Genomic DNA, 13,692 nt, shown 5'->3' with positions numbered 1-13,692 from the left:
GGCTTGTGCGACTTTGGAACATTCTGCCTCAGAAGGTGGTGGAGGCGGGGTTATTGAATATTTTTTAAGGTGGGGGTTGTCAGATTCTTGGTAGGCAAGGGAATCAAAGATTATTGGGGGCAGATGGGAGTGTGGAATTTGAGACAAAAACAGATCTACCATGATCTTACTGAATGGTGGAGCAAGCTCGAGGGGCTGAATGGCCTACTTCTGCTCCTAATTTTTATGTTCAAACAGGCCTTGCACAGCAAAGGGAATTTAGAGGGAACACGGCCCACAACCGACATCAATAACAGATCATCTGATCATTTATTTTATTGCTATTTATGGAACCTTACTGTGAGCACGTTGGCTGCTGCATTTACCTATATACAACAGGGATGATACTTCATTGGATTGGAGTACTTTGGGATGGCCTGAAGTTGTGAAAGGTGCTTAAAAAACACAAGTTATTTCCTTCTTTACTTATTTTGCATGAACACATGCTGGGTCAAAATCCTGGAGCTCCCTTCCTTACCGCACTGTGGGTGTACCTAAACCACCACATGGACTGCGGCAGTGGTTCACCGCCAAATTCTCAAGGACAAGAAGGATGGGCAATAAATGCTGGCCTTGCCAGTGATGCCCACATCCCATGAACAAATATTTAAAAAAACACACATTTATAATTAGTTTAAACTTTATTGTAACAGACGTAGGTTTCCCAGAACTATCAACACAGAACCATAGAAAAATTACAGCACAGAAGGAGGCCATTCAGCCTGTCGTGTCCATATATCTTAGAGAATTATACACCAGCTTCTGCAATTAACAGTTAATTCAATGCCACTTGCACATTAATGGCCAATTAGCACTTTGAACTTGAGGAGCCAAACACAAACTGCTCAACTTTATTTTCACTGTGCAAACACCAATCTCCACAGGAAATGGAGAAGGGTGATTAAGTTTGACCCAATTTTACATAAAATACACAACACAGAAGCAGGCCATTCAGCTGAACCAGCCCATGTCAGCACTTATGCTCCTTTCAAGGATCCTCTCATCTTTTCCCATCTATCAATATAACCCTTTATTCTCATCTCCCTGATATGCTTATCTAGCTTCCCCTTAAATGCCTCTATATTTGCCTCAACCACTCCCTCTGGCATGAATGTTGCAGCAATGTAACACTCAGACTGTTGTTCCCCTTTGCCAAAATACATCTTAAATGATATCCTGAAAAACACTGCATGTATAAGTAGTGATCACATACATAAAACTTCACTCTCAAATTTTGAATTAAAAAGTTGCCTTTTGACACTACTTAACATTTTGGGCCAGATTTTCCTGCAGGCGTTGGGACACTGACATCAGGCCTTCTGGGGGTCCTGAGCCCGCCCCATGTCGTCAGCAGTCCGCCGCCGCAGGCAGGTGAGCATTAAGGGCACCTCAAAATGGAGGTGTCCTTGGTTGTCTGCATTGAAATCCTCAAATAAAGAGGCCTGACGCCTGAAGGGCCTTCGGGATGCAGGGGAAATGCCTCCACAGGATTGTTTTTGGAAATGGCTGTCGCCTTTCATCTCTGAAGCCCCTTCATTGGCATGGAGTCTCTGGCTCCCATGTTCACCCAGCCTTCCACACATGGCCAGGCAGTAGGGGTTTGGTCACTCCAATGACAAAAGAAAATACCACACTATTGTAAAATGGCCCCTAAGTGGGGCCTTGATTGTCCTAATTGGCTGCCTCCCTCCGAGGAGGGGGCAGCCGACCTGGCTCCCAGTCCATCCCTGGGAATGCCCTACGGAGACAGGAATGTGTCAGGGTGCTGTCCCAATGTGGTTCCCCGCTATTTTCCCAGTCATTCACCCCCACCCACCCCTTCCCAACCTCCAGCCATGTCTCCATGGGGCCGGGAAAATTCAGCCCTTTGTTGCTAAAATGAATTTGCACCCACTCCCTGCTAATTTCCTACCTTTGCCAAATGAGCTTTAAAGAACCAGATCCCAAAACTATTGAATAAAAGCAAAATACTGCAGATGCTGGAAATCTGAAATAAAAACAAGAAATGCTGGAAATACTCAGCAGGTCTGGCAGCATCTGTGGAGAGAAAAACTGAGTTAATGTTTCAGGTCAGTGACCCTTCATCAGAACTGGCAAATATTAGAAATATAAAAGGTTTTGAGCAAGTAAAGAGGGGCTGGGGCAAGAGATAACAAAAGAGGTGTTGATAGGACAAGGTCACAGAGAATAACTGACCAGAAGGTCATGAAGCAAAGGCAAAAGATATGTTAATGGTGTGCTGAAAGACAAAGCATTAGTACAGAGAGGGTGTTAATGGACAGAAAACTGAACAGCCTGGCCCCAAGCACAAACATGAAAAAAACAGTGGGTAGGCACAAACTAAAATAAAATAAACACATAAAAAATAACTAAAAATAAAAAAGGGGGGCCCGTCTATTGATATACTCAAAAACTATTGATATACTCTGTAAAGGATATGGGAGTGGGATGGAGGATAAGGTCAATTACATTTATCCCTCAAACCAAATAATAGCAGGTAAATGACTTTGAAGAATGTGACACTCAAAGGAACCTTCCCCATTACACCTAACACTATAAATTAAAAAAAATGATTTATGGTTGTTATTATACCTTTGACTAATGGATGGTGTATAACAATACAGGGCTGATCACTAGAGATAATTTTATGGGAGTTAACTATGTCCTACATTCATATTTGGTCCTCCAGTTGCCTAAAACATCTGTTATCATTGTTCTACTTAACAAAAACAAGGTGAGACTGCAAATTCATACCGCATGATGTACTTAATACTAATGATTTTTTAAAAATTTGGATCCAATGAGTGCATTCAAGCTCCCAAAGTGATTTGATAACTAACCCCACAAGAGAGGTTTTGCACTTCTGAATCTCGACACTGATGACAAAGCATAAGATCACACGTTGGGTGTGTGAAAAGGAGACGCATCAAGCAAGCAGGGAAGCAGCTGCCTCAATCGAGCCAATCGCCTAAAAGGCAAGTTCGCTGTTTGCAATGCTGGCCTTGTGGCTTTGTCATTATGTTTTGGATACAATTTTGAAATCATTAAAATGAATATGACTTACAGATTTGCACTTGCACAGGCTATTTTATAATACTTCATATTGCAATCCACACTATTATAGGCGGCAGCTGTTGGATTCTTTGGAACACGAACCAACCAACATTCAAATCACTATGATAACACCACAATCACATACCTGTAATGATCTTCATGTGATCCAGCCATTTTTCATAATGTTAATGAACTAACTCTTCCAGCAGTCCAGTCTAAAGCAATATAGCAGACATAGTTTAAATAATGTTTTTAAGTAACCCAGGTGAAGATCCTCGGGCTATACTGCAGCATATCAGCAAACATGAAATGAATGAAAGAATGTGAGGTATATCAAGTAGTAGTGATTAGGTGACACCAAGCTTGGATTGTAAAAGGACAAAGATTGTATGAGGAAAAAAAAGACTAAAGCAACAAGGAGCATCACAGCTTTGGGGTCTTGGGAGAACGAGTTGAGCAGGAAACAGTGGAAGTAGTCTCAATTTCAACATAATAAAGAATAATTTAGGAAAGCAGATTTACAATTAAGAAGGAACAAGACGGGAAAGTTCAGAGGAGGACTACCCGTAATAGTTTTGATAAATGAGGCAGGAAATGCTGAATACACAAAACCACTTTATTGTCTATTCCATGTACAGTTAATTGCCATATTTATAATTAGTGTTGTGCATCATGCAAAACAGCTCAATACTGCAGCTGAAGAGGAAGATCATTGTAACACCATTTTACTGACAGCACAGTAAGGTCACCAATTCTCCCATCAGTTCAAATCCCAGAGTAAGCATTTCTCCCTATAGCACATGGGTGGATTGGAACATACTGCGAACACTCCAATTAAAATACAATTACTTCACTGAGTTCACAGAAAAATACTTTCACATTAACTACAGACTAAACTCAATGGCAGCAAGTTACAAAGCAAACCAAATAATCTCAGGATTTTGTGGACACAGGCAGTTAAATGTTCCTTTCTTTTTTTTTAAAAAAGAGTCGAACAAATTAGTTGACTACATAAAATCACAGTCTGAATGAAGATCTTGTTCTACTTCAGTAAAGCAAATGGCACTAGAAGTACATTCAACTAAGGTGAAGGGCACACTGCCCTTGGTGTACATTAAACAGGTGCAAGACAGTCGCATGTAACAGTGTTTATAGCCAACCCCATAATAAACCTGTTACAAATGTTCCACAAAGTAGTTACATAAGAAGGTCACTAATTCACTGCTACGGACAAAACCAATTAACTTGGTTTAGTCTAAAGCTGAATTTCCACAGCCATTAACCACTTCATTTTGCACCAGAGCTAAAATTTTTAAAAAATTCAGAGGCTTAATCCCTCTTAAGGATAACCAGATTGCTTGCTCTGTAATTAATGACATGCTCGTAAAGTTGTGGGGACAAGCAGCTTTGAAGTGCAAGATTTCTGAGAATGCAATTGCATTAAAGAGTTGTTAATTCTCCAATTTTTTTTAAAGTGGGAATTTCCTAGGTCCTAACCCCCTAGGTCTATAAAGGCCGGACAAATCGTGAGCTGGTTCTTGGAAAGTGCACAAAATGAGATTTGGGGTGACTATTTCCTTCTCCCCAATGAAAGTCACTCACTGTGAAGAATAAATGGCCCCTGATCAGCTCCTCCTGCTACAGCTCACTGACTGAATAATCATGGGCGGAAACCTGCAAATAGCTGGTCTACCATTGGCTGTGTTGATGCACCCACGCCAAACACCACCTCAGATGCAGTTAATGAAAACCACTGTCAAACTATTTTTGCCCAAATGTTGCCTAACCTGCTGAGTGTTTCAGCATTTTCTGTTTTTATTTCAGATTTCAGCATCCACAGTGTTTTGCTATTGCTTCATTTTTTCAGATGCTGATAGTAAAAGGAGGAGTGGGGCCAATTAGGGACCAGAAAGGGGATTTACACATGGAAGCAGAGAGCAGAGCTGAGGTATTAAATGAATACTTTGCACCTGTCTTTAGCGAAGAAGATGCAGCAACCCAGGGAATGGTGAAAGCGGAGGTACGTCAGACACTTAAGAGGTTTAAAATTGATAAAGAGGAAGTATTGGATAGGCTGTCTATACTTAAAGTGGATAAAGTACCAGGGCCGGATGAGATGCATCCAAGGATACTGAGGGAAGTGAGGGTGGAAATCGCAGAGGCACTGGCCATACTTTTTCAGTCTTCCTTAGACTCGGGGGTGATGCCAGAGAACTGGAGAATTGCAAACGTGTACACCCTTGTTCAAAAAATGGTGTAAAGGTAAGCCCAGCAACTACAGGCCAGTCGGTTTAATTTCGGTGGTGGAAAACCTCTAGAAAGAATAATTTGGGACAAAATCAAGTCACATGGACAAATGCGAGTTAATTAAGCAAAGCCAGCATGGATTTAAGGGAAAATCATGTTTAACTAACTTGCTGGAGTTTTGTGAGGAGGTAACAGAGAGGTTGATGAGGGCAATGCTGTTGATGTGGTGTACATGGACTTTCAAAAGGCATTTGATACAGACTTGTGAGAAAACTTGGAGCTCATGGAATAAAAGGGACGCCAGCAACATGGCTACGAAATTGGCTGAGTGACAGGAAACAAAGAGTAGTGTTTAATGGATGATTTAGATTTTAGATTTAGATTTAGATATACAGCACTGAAACAGGCCCTTCGGCCCACCGAGTCTGTGCCGACCATTAACCACCCATTTATACTAATCCTACACTAATCCCATATTCCTACCACATCCTCACCTGTCCCTATATTCCCCTCCCACCTACACTAGTGGCAATTTTTATCATGGCCAATTTACCTACCAACCTGCAAGTCTTTTGGCTTGTGGGAGGAAACCGGAGCACCCGGAGGAAACCCACGCAGACACAGGGAGAACTTGCAAACTCCACACAGGTAGTACCCAGAATTGAACCCGGGTCGCTGGAGCTGTGAGGCTGCGGTGCTAACCACTGCGCCACTGTGCCACCCTGTGCTTTTCGGGCTGGAGGAAGGTTTGTAGTGGAGTTCCGCAGGGATCAGTGTTGGGACCCTTGCTTTTCCTGATGCATATTAATGACCTAGACCTTGGTGTACAGAGCACAATTTCAAAGTTTGGGGATGATACGAAACTTGGAAGCATTGTGAACTGTGAGGAGGATAGTGATAGACTTCAAGAAGACACAGATAGGTTGGTGGAATAGGTGGACACGTGGTAGATGAAGCTGAATGCAGAGAAATGTGAAGTGATTCATTTTGGAAGGAAGAACATGGAGAGACAATGTAGAATAAAGGGTACAATTCTAAAGGGGGTGCAGGAGCAGAGGGACCTAGGTGTATATGTGCATAAGTCATTGAAGGTGGCAGAACAGGTTGAGAGAGCTGTTAATATAGCATACAGTATCCTGGGCTTTATTAATAGGGGCATAGAGTACAACAGCAAGGTTATGTTGAACTTGTATAAGACACCGGCTCAGCCTCAGCTGGAGTATTGCGTCCAATTCTGGGTGCCACACTTGAGGAAAGACATGAGGGTATTGGAGAGAGTACAGAAAAGATTCATGAGAATGGTTCGAGTTGAGGAATTTCAGTTCTGAAGATAGATTGGAGAAGTTAGGACTATTTTCCTTGGAGAAGAAAAGGCTGAGAGGTGATTTGATAGAGGTATTCAAAATCATGAGAGGTCTGGACAGAGTAGATAGAGAGAAACTGTTCACACTCGTGAAAGGATCGAAAATGAGAGGGCACAGATTTAAAGCGTTTGGTAAGGGAAGCAAAAGCGACATGAGGAAAATCTTTGTCACGCTGCGAGTGGTTAAGGTGCACTGCCTGAGAACGTGGTGGAGGCAGGTTCAACTGAAGCATTCAGAAGGGAAAAGGAAGAACGTGCAGGGTTATGGAGAGAAGGCAGGGGAATGGAACTGAGCAAGTTGCTCTTTCAGAGAGCCGGTGCGGACACGATGGGCCAAATGGCCTTTCTGCACTGGATCCACTGCGTATTTTCAGCATTTGCTTATTATGAGCAGAGAAAATTGCCTAGCAGAGTGATCAGATGACTGGTTAGTATGCGGTCCATTCATGTTTGAATTTTAATTAACCCAATTTTTTTTAAAATTCATTCATGGGTTGTAGGCGTCACTGGCCAGGCCAGCATTTATTGCCCTTCCCTAATTGCCCTTGAGAAGGTAGTGGTGAGCTGCCTTCTTGAACCGCTGCAGTCCATTTGGGGTAGGTATACCCACAGTGCTGTTAGGAAGGGAGTTCCAGGATTTTGACCCAGCGACAGTGAAGGAACGGCGATATTGTTCCATGTCAGGGTGGTGTGTGACTTGGAGGGGAACTTGCAGGTGGTGGTGTTCCCATGTATTTGCTGCCCTTGTCCTTCTAGTTGGTAAAGGTCGCGGGTTTGGAAGGTGCTGTCTAAGGAGCCTTGGTGCATTGCTGCAGTGCATCTTGTAGATGGTACACACTGCTGCCACTGTGCGTCGGTGGTGGAGGGAATGAATGTTTGTAGATGGGGTGCCAATCAAGCGGGCTGCTTTGTCCTGGATGGCGTCGAGCTTCTTGAGTGTTGTTGGAGCTGCACCCATCCAGGCAAGTGGAGAGTATTCCATCACACTCCTGACTTGTGCCTTGTAGATGGTGAACAGGCTTTGGGGAGTCAGGAGGTGAGTTACTCGCCTCAGGTTTCCGAGCCTCTGACCCGCTCTTGTAGCCACGGAATTTATATGGCTACTCCAGTTCAGTTTCTGGTCAATGGTAGCCCCTAGGATGTTGATAGTGGGGGATTCAGCGATGGTAATGCCGCTGAATGTCAAGGGGAGATGGTTAGATTCTCTCTTGTTGGAGATGGTCATTGCCTGGCACTTGTGTGGCGTGAATGTTACTTGCCACTTATCAGCCCAAGCCTGGATATTGTCCAAGTCTTGCTGCATTTCTACACGGACTGATTCAATATCTGAGGAGTCACGAATGGTGCTGAACATTGTGCAATCATCAGCGAACATCCCCACTTCTGACCTTATGATTGAAGGAAGGTCATTGATGAAGCAGCTGAAGATGGTTGGGCCCAGGACACTACCCTGAGGAACTCCTGCAGTGATGTCCTGCAGCTGAGATGATTGACCTCCAGCAACCACAACCATCTTCCTTTGTGCTAGATATGACTCCACCCAGTGGAGAGCTTCACCCATGATTCCCATTGACTTCAGTTTTGCTAGGGCTCCTTGATGCCATACTCGGTCAAATGCTGCCTTGATGTCAAGGGCAGTCACTCTCATCTCACCTGATGGGGTAGAAACCCCCTCGCTCTCTGGTAGCTAGAAGGATCCTAACTCAAACGAGTTTGGTGTAACCTCACCTAGTTTCTTGAGGGTTAGTCCCCACACAAAAATGCCCATAATTCAGCACTAACTGAGGCTCAACCGTAGTTCTGCTTAGACAGTTTGTTAGAATGGCTAAAGGAATGCAATAGTGGCACAGAGAAAGGCTGCATTTCTGAAATTCAGGTAGAACATAGAGTTTTATATTGTGTATTTAACCACTTTTCTGACTTGGAAACACTCGATGTAGACAATGGGCAACAAAAGCAGACAAGAGTTCCATTTCACAGGCCGATACTCCTGAATTCAATGTTGAAAAAGTCCCAAATGAAATGCATTGAAAACAGATTTGTCCACAAAATACCCAGTGGCGCAGTGGTTAGCACCGCAGCCTCACAGCTCCAGCGACCCGGGTTCAATTCCGGGTCCTGCCTGTGTGGAGTTTGCAAGTTCTCCCTGTGTCTGCGTGGGTTTCCTCCGGTGCTCCGGTTTCCTCCCACATGCCAAAGACTTGCAGGTTGATAGGTAAATTGGCCATTAGAAATTGCACCTAGTTTAGGTAGGTGGTAGGGAAATATATAGGGATAGGTGGGGATGTGATAGGAATATGGGATAAATGTAGGATTAGTATAAATGGGTGGTTGATGGTCGGCACAGACTCGGTGGGCCGAAGGGCCTGTTTCAGTGCTGTATCTCTAAACTAAACTAAACTAAATACTGTAGGTGCATCTATCACCACATAGACAACATTGGTTCAAGACTGCTCACCATTCCCTTCTCAAGGGCAATTAGGGATGGGCAATAAATGCTGGCCTTGCCAACAATGCTCATACCCAAAAGTGAATTTTAAATAATGCTTGCGTCAAATACAAGAGGAAGATTCAAGAAACCTCCTGTCACCAGATGTGTTTCATGGTTTATCCAAGGAGTGTTTTAAAACTCAATCTTGCTACAAGGCTCTTGGTTGACCTCCTCTTCTGCTTCCAGTCTGCCAAATATGTAGCCTTATCTGCCCATTCACAACAGATGGTTAGCTATGCCAGCCTCACTTCACAACAAATTGTTGGCAGAAGGTGGCTCTTCTGAACTCATTATGATTTATTTTGTCTTAGACACTCAACCTAATTTTTCTTTGGGGAGCTTAAATAAAAAAAGGATTGAGTTGGCATTCCACCAAAACATTGCTGTGATCGAGTCTGATCTTTATGTTGACACTGATTCCATTACTTTGTGGAATATTCCGAATGTCGCTTTTGCAAGCCACAAAACGTATGGTCAAACTTTGCCTTTGCCTGCATGAAATGTGATATAATATAAGCACTAAATAATATAATATATAGCATCTTTATTTAACATAGTAGAATGCCCCAAGGCGCTTCACAGGAGCGTTATCAAACAAAACTTGACATTGAGCCACATAAGGAGATATTAGGTCTGCTGACCAAAGGCCTCGTCGGAGTTTTAACAAGTGTCTTAAAATGAGGAAAAAGAGAAAGAGGGGCAGAGAGGTTCAGGGAGGGAAGAATCTAGCCGCTGAAGGCACAGGCACCAATGATGGAACAATTAAAAATCAGGGGTGCATGCAAGGCCCAAATTGAAGGAGCGCAGAGATCTCAGAGGGTTGGAGGGCTTGAGGAGGTTACAGAGATCGGGAGTGGGAGGAATTTGAACAGAAAAATGAGAATTTTTAAAATGAGGCATTGCCAGACTGATTATAGTTAAGCCAACAGACAAATACTATTATACCCTCCATTAACAGCCAACATTCTGGTTTTCCTTAGCTAAATTTTGAATCTGTTGTGGTAAAAGGAGGAGTGGAGCCAATTAGGGATCAAAAAGGGGATTTATGCATGGAGACAGGAGACATAGCTGAGGTATTAAATGAATACTTTGCATCTGTCTTTACCAAGCAAGAATATGCAACCCAGTCCATGGTGAAAGATAATACACTAGAAGGATTTAAATTGATAATGAGGAGGTATTGGATAGGCTGTCTATACTTAAAGTTGATAAGGCACCAGCACCGAATGAGACGCATCCAAAGATGCTGAGGTAAGCGAGAGTGGAAATTGCAGAGGCATAGGACATAAATTTCCAGTCTTCCTTAGACTCAGGGGTGGTGCCAGAGGAATGGAAAATTGCAAATGTTACACCCTTGTTCAAAAAAGGGTGTAAAAATAAGCCCAGCAACTACAAGCCAGTTAGTTTAACCTCAGTGGTGGGAAACTTCTAGAAACAATAACTCGGAACAAAATTAATAGTCACTTGGACAAATGCAGGTTAATTAAGGAAAACCAGAATGGACCTGTTAAGGAAAATTCACATTTAACTAATTTAATGGAGATTTTTTTGAAGAGGTAACAGAGAGTGTTGATGAGGGTAATGCTGTTGATGTGGTGTACGTGGACTGCCAAAGACGTTTGATACAGTGCCACACAACAGACCTGTGAGCAAAGTTATAGCTCCTGGAATAAAAGGGACAGTAGCAACATGGATATGAAATGGCTGAGTGATAGGAAACAGAGAGTGAGAGTTAATGGATGTTTCTTGGACTGGAGGAAGATTTATGGAGTTCCCCAGGGATCAGTGCTCCTGTTCGTGATATAGATTAATGACCTTGACCTTGGTGTACAGGGCACAATTTCAAAATTTGTGGATGATCCAAAACTTGGAAGCACTGTTAACTATGAGGGGGATTGTTTAGAACTTCAAAAGGACACAGACAAGTTAGTGCAATGGGCGGACAAGTGGCAGATGAAATTCAATGCAGATAAGTGTGAAGTGATTCATTTTGGTAAGAACAACATTTATTTTTATTTATTTAGAGATACAGCACTGAAACAGGCCCTTCGGCCCACCGAGTCTGTGCCGACCAACAACCACCCATTTATACTAATCCTATATTAACTCTACCACATCCCCAACATTCTCCTACCACCTACCTACACTAGGGGCAATTTACAATGGCCAATTTACCTATCAACCTGCAAGTCTTTGGCTGTGGGAGGAAACCAGAGCACTCGGCGGAAACCCACGCAGACACAGGGAGAACTTGCAAACTCCGCACAGGCAGTACCCAGAACTGAACCCGGGTCGCTGGAGCTGTGAGGCTGCAGTGCTAACCACTGCGCCGCCCAAACATGGAGAGACAATATAGAACAAAGGGTAAAACTCTAAAGGGGGTGCAGGATTAGAGGGACCTGGGTGTATATGTGCATAAGTCATTGACGGTGGCAGGATAGGTTGAGCGAATGGTTAATAAAGTATACAGCATCCTGGGCTTTATTAATAGGGGCATAGAGTACAACAGCAAGGAGTTTAAACTTGTATAAGACAGTGGTTCAGCCTCCACGGAAGTATTGCGTCCATTTCTGGGAACTAAACTTTGAGACAGATGTGAAGACATTGAAGCGAGTGCAGAAAAGATGCATGAGAATGGTTCCAGTGATGAGGAACTTCATTTACAAAGATAGATTGGAGAAATTGGGACTGTTTTCCTTGGAGAGGAGAAGGCTGAGAGGTGATTTGATAGAAGTACTCAAAACCATGAGGGGTCTAGACAGAATAGATAGAGAAAAACTGTTCCCACTCATGAAAGGATCAAGAATATGACGGCACAGATGTAAGGTAATTGGCAAAAGAAGCAATGCAATATGAGGAAAAACATTTTCGCGCAGTGAAGTTAGGATCTGGAATGCACTGCCCCTATTGCAAGGGGACAGGTTCAATCGAGGCAGAATAGTTATCTGAAAATGAAGAATGTGCAGGGTTATGGGGAGAAGGTGGGCCAACGCCACTAAGTGAATTGCTTGTTCGGAAAGACGGTGCAGGCACGATAGGCTGAATGGCCTCCTTCTGTGCTGTGACAATTCTGTGGTTTATTACATTAGTCTTTTCTTGCACAACTTCCTGTGACACCGTATCGATAAATACTGAAAGCCTCTTGATGTTGTCTCCACTTTGGTCTATTTTTCTCTCTAATGTTTCCATCTAGAGATGTTGCCATCATTCAGACAACCATCTAATCAGAGAGCATCAGTACAACTCTACACCCAGTCACTTTGCAACCCTGAATGCAAATCCATCAGATGATTGACTGCACAACATTTCACGTCACTATTTCACAACATATTCACTTTTTTTGGCAGCACTATGACCCTAGAGACTCTGTCCATGCTCCAGCATGAGGACTCCCTGTTACAATGGTCTAATTAAATTTCACAATATTGTAACTATATAAAAATCTAGCCGGTACATTGTGTTCTCCCATAAAAACCAACCCATCTTTCATAAAGGTTCTTCTGTCTCAAGAGAGTGTTGTATACTGAATGAGCTCGACCCTCCACAGCGAAGTAATAACTCTCCAGCTGTAGAGGTCCAGAAAGTCACTTCTAATAGGATGGGACCAACGGAAAGGGATCAGACAACATGAGATAACGCATCAGGAAACCCCGAAAACAACTCAGCCTATTTGTGACCTGGAGCAAAATCCGATACTCTATCTGAGCACATTCCTTTGCACCAGACATGTTCTTGCTGTCATGAATTAATGACATATTTTACATAACTGTTTTATCACATTATCCTTTCTTTCATCAACTGTATATTCTAACAGTTGACTATGAAGTAATGTTTTTGATAAACATTTATACTTCGAAGGGTTGAATGAATTCAAACACACAAACCATATATGCAAAGAATGTTCTGATGAAGGTCATTGACCTGAAATGTTAACTCTGCTTCTCTCTCCACAGATGCTGCCAGACCTGCTGAGTATTTCCAGCATTTGTTTTTATTTCAGATTTCCAGCATGTGCAGTATTTTGCTTTTATTTATGCAAAGAATGCTACCTGACGGGTTCACTCAGAGACTACCTTCCCACTGTATATACACCTAGGATCTGCATATAAAATACTTCAGCAATGGTGCGCTACCAAAATGCACAGGAGCAAGGTGAAATACTATTCCTGGGGCTTATGTTGAGGGTAGTTGGATGAGTGTAAGGAGAAAAAGACAAAGTTTGCAATGTCAGACTTTGCTGTTAAAAGTTACCCATCAAGAATAGTGTGCGATGAGAGTTCACCTCATATCTTGGATTTGAAACTTAATAGCTTGCGTTGCGGCCAGGTGAGGAGGGGGTCCCAGGCTCCCCTCTTGCCGTTCCTCTTATTTGACCGCAACAGGGTTTATTCATTTTTTGAACAGTGGTTGTGCTTAGCACCTCAGTGAGAGTGTTTTACCTTTTACCTTTAATGTGATCGTCAAAGAACCAATTGGACAGGTTTTCTTGAGTTTAAAC

General features: G+C 42.9%; 1 protein-coding gene across 13 annotated transcripts in view; it reads right to left on the bottom strand.

The window, feature by feature from the left end:
• dennd4a (DENN/MADD domain containing 4A) overlaps positions 1 to 13,692 on the bottom strand; it is a 202,499-nt gene that overhangs the window by 149,531 nt on the left and 39,276 nt on the right. Inside the window, exon 1 of one of the 13 annotated variants that reach the window (XM_068018276.1) lies at positions 3,239 to 3,257. The exons of the other annotated variants lie outside the window; for them this stretch is intronic. The gene's annotated coding sequence lies outside the window, so the exon portion shown is untranslated. Of the gene's footprint in view, positions 1 to 3,238; positions 3,258 to 13,692 lie in introns of those variants that run through there. 13 annotated transcript variants of the gene reach the window in all.

The sequence above is a fragment of the Heterodontus francisci genome, chromosome 38, assembly GCF_036365525.1.
Source record: "Heterodontus francisci isolate sHetFra1 chromosome 38, sHetFra1.hap1, whole genome shotgun sequence".
NCBI classification, from domain to species: Eukaryota; Metazoa; Chordata; class Chondrichthyes; order Heterodontiformes; family Heterodontidae; genus Heterodontus; species Heterodontus francisci.
Note: the sequence above shows the minus strand (reverse complement) of the source record. Positions and strands in the feature narration are given on the sequence as shown.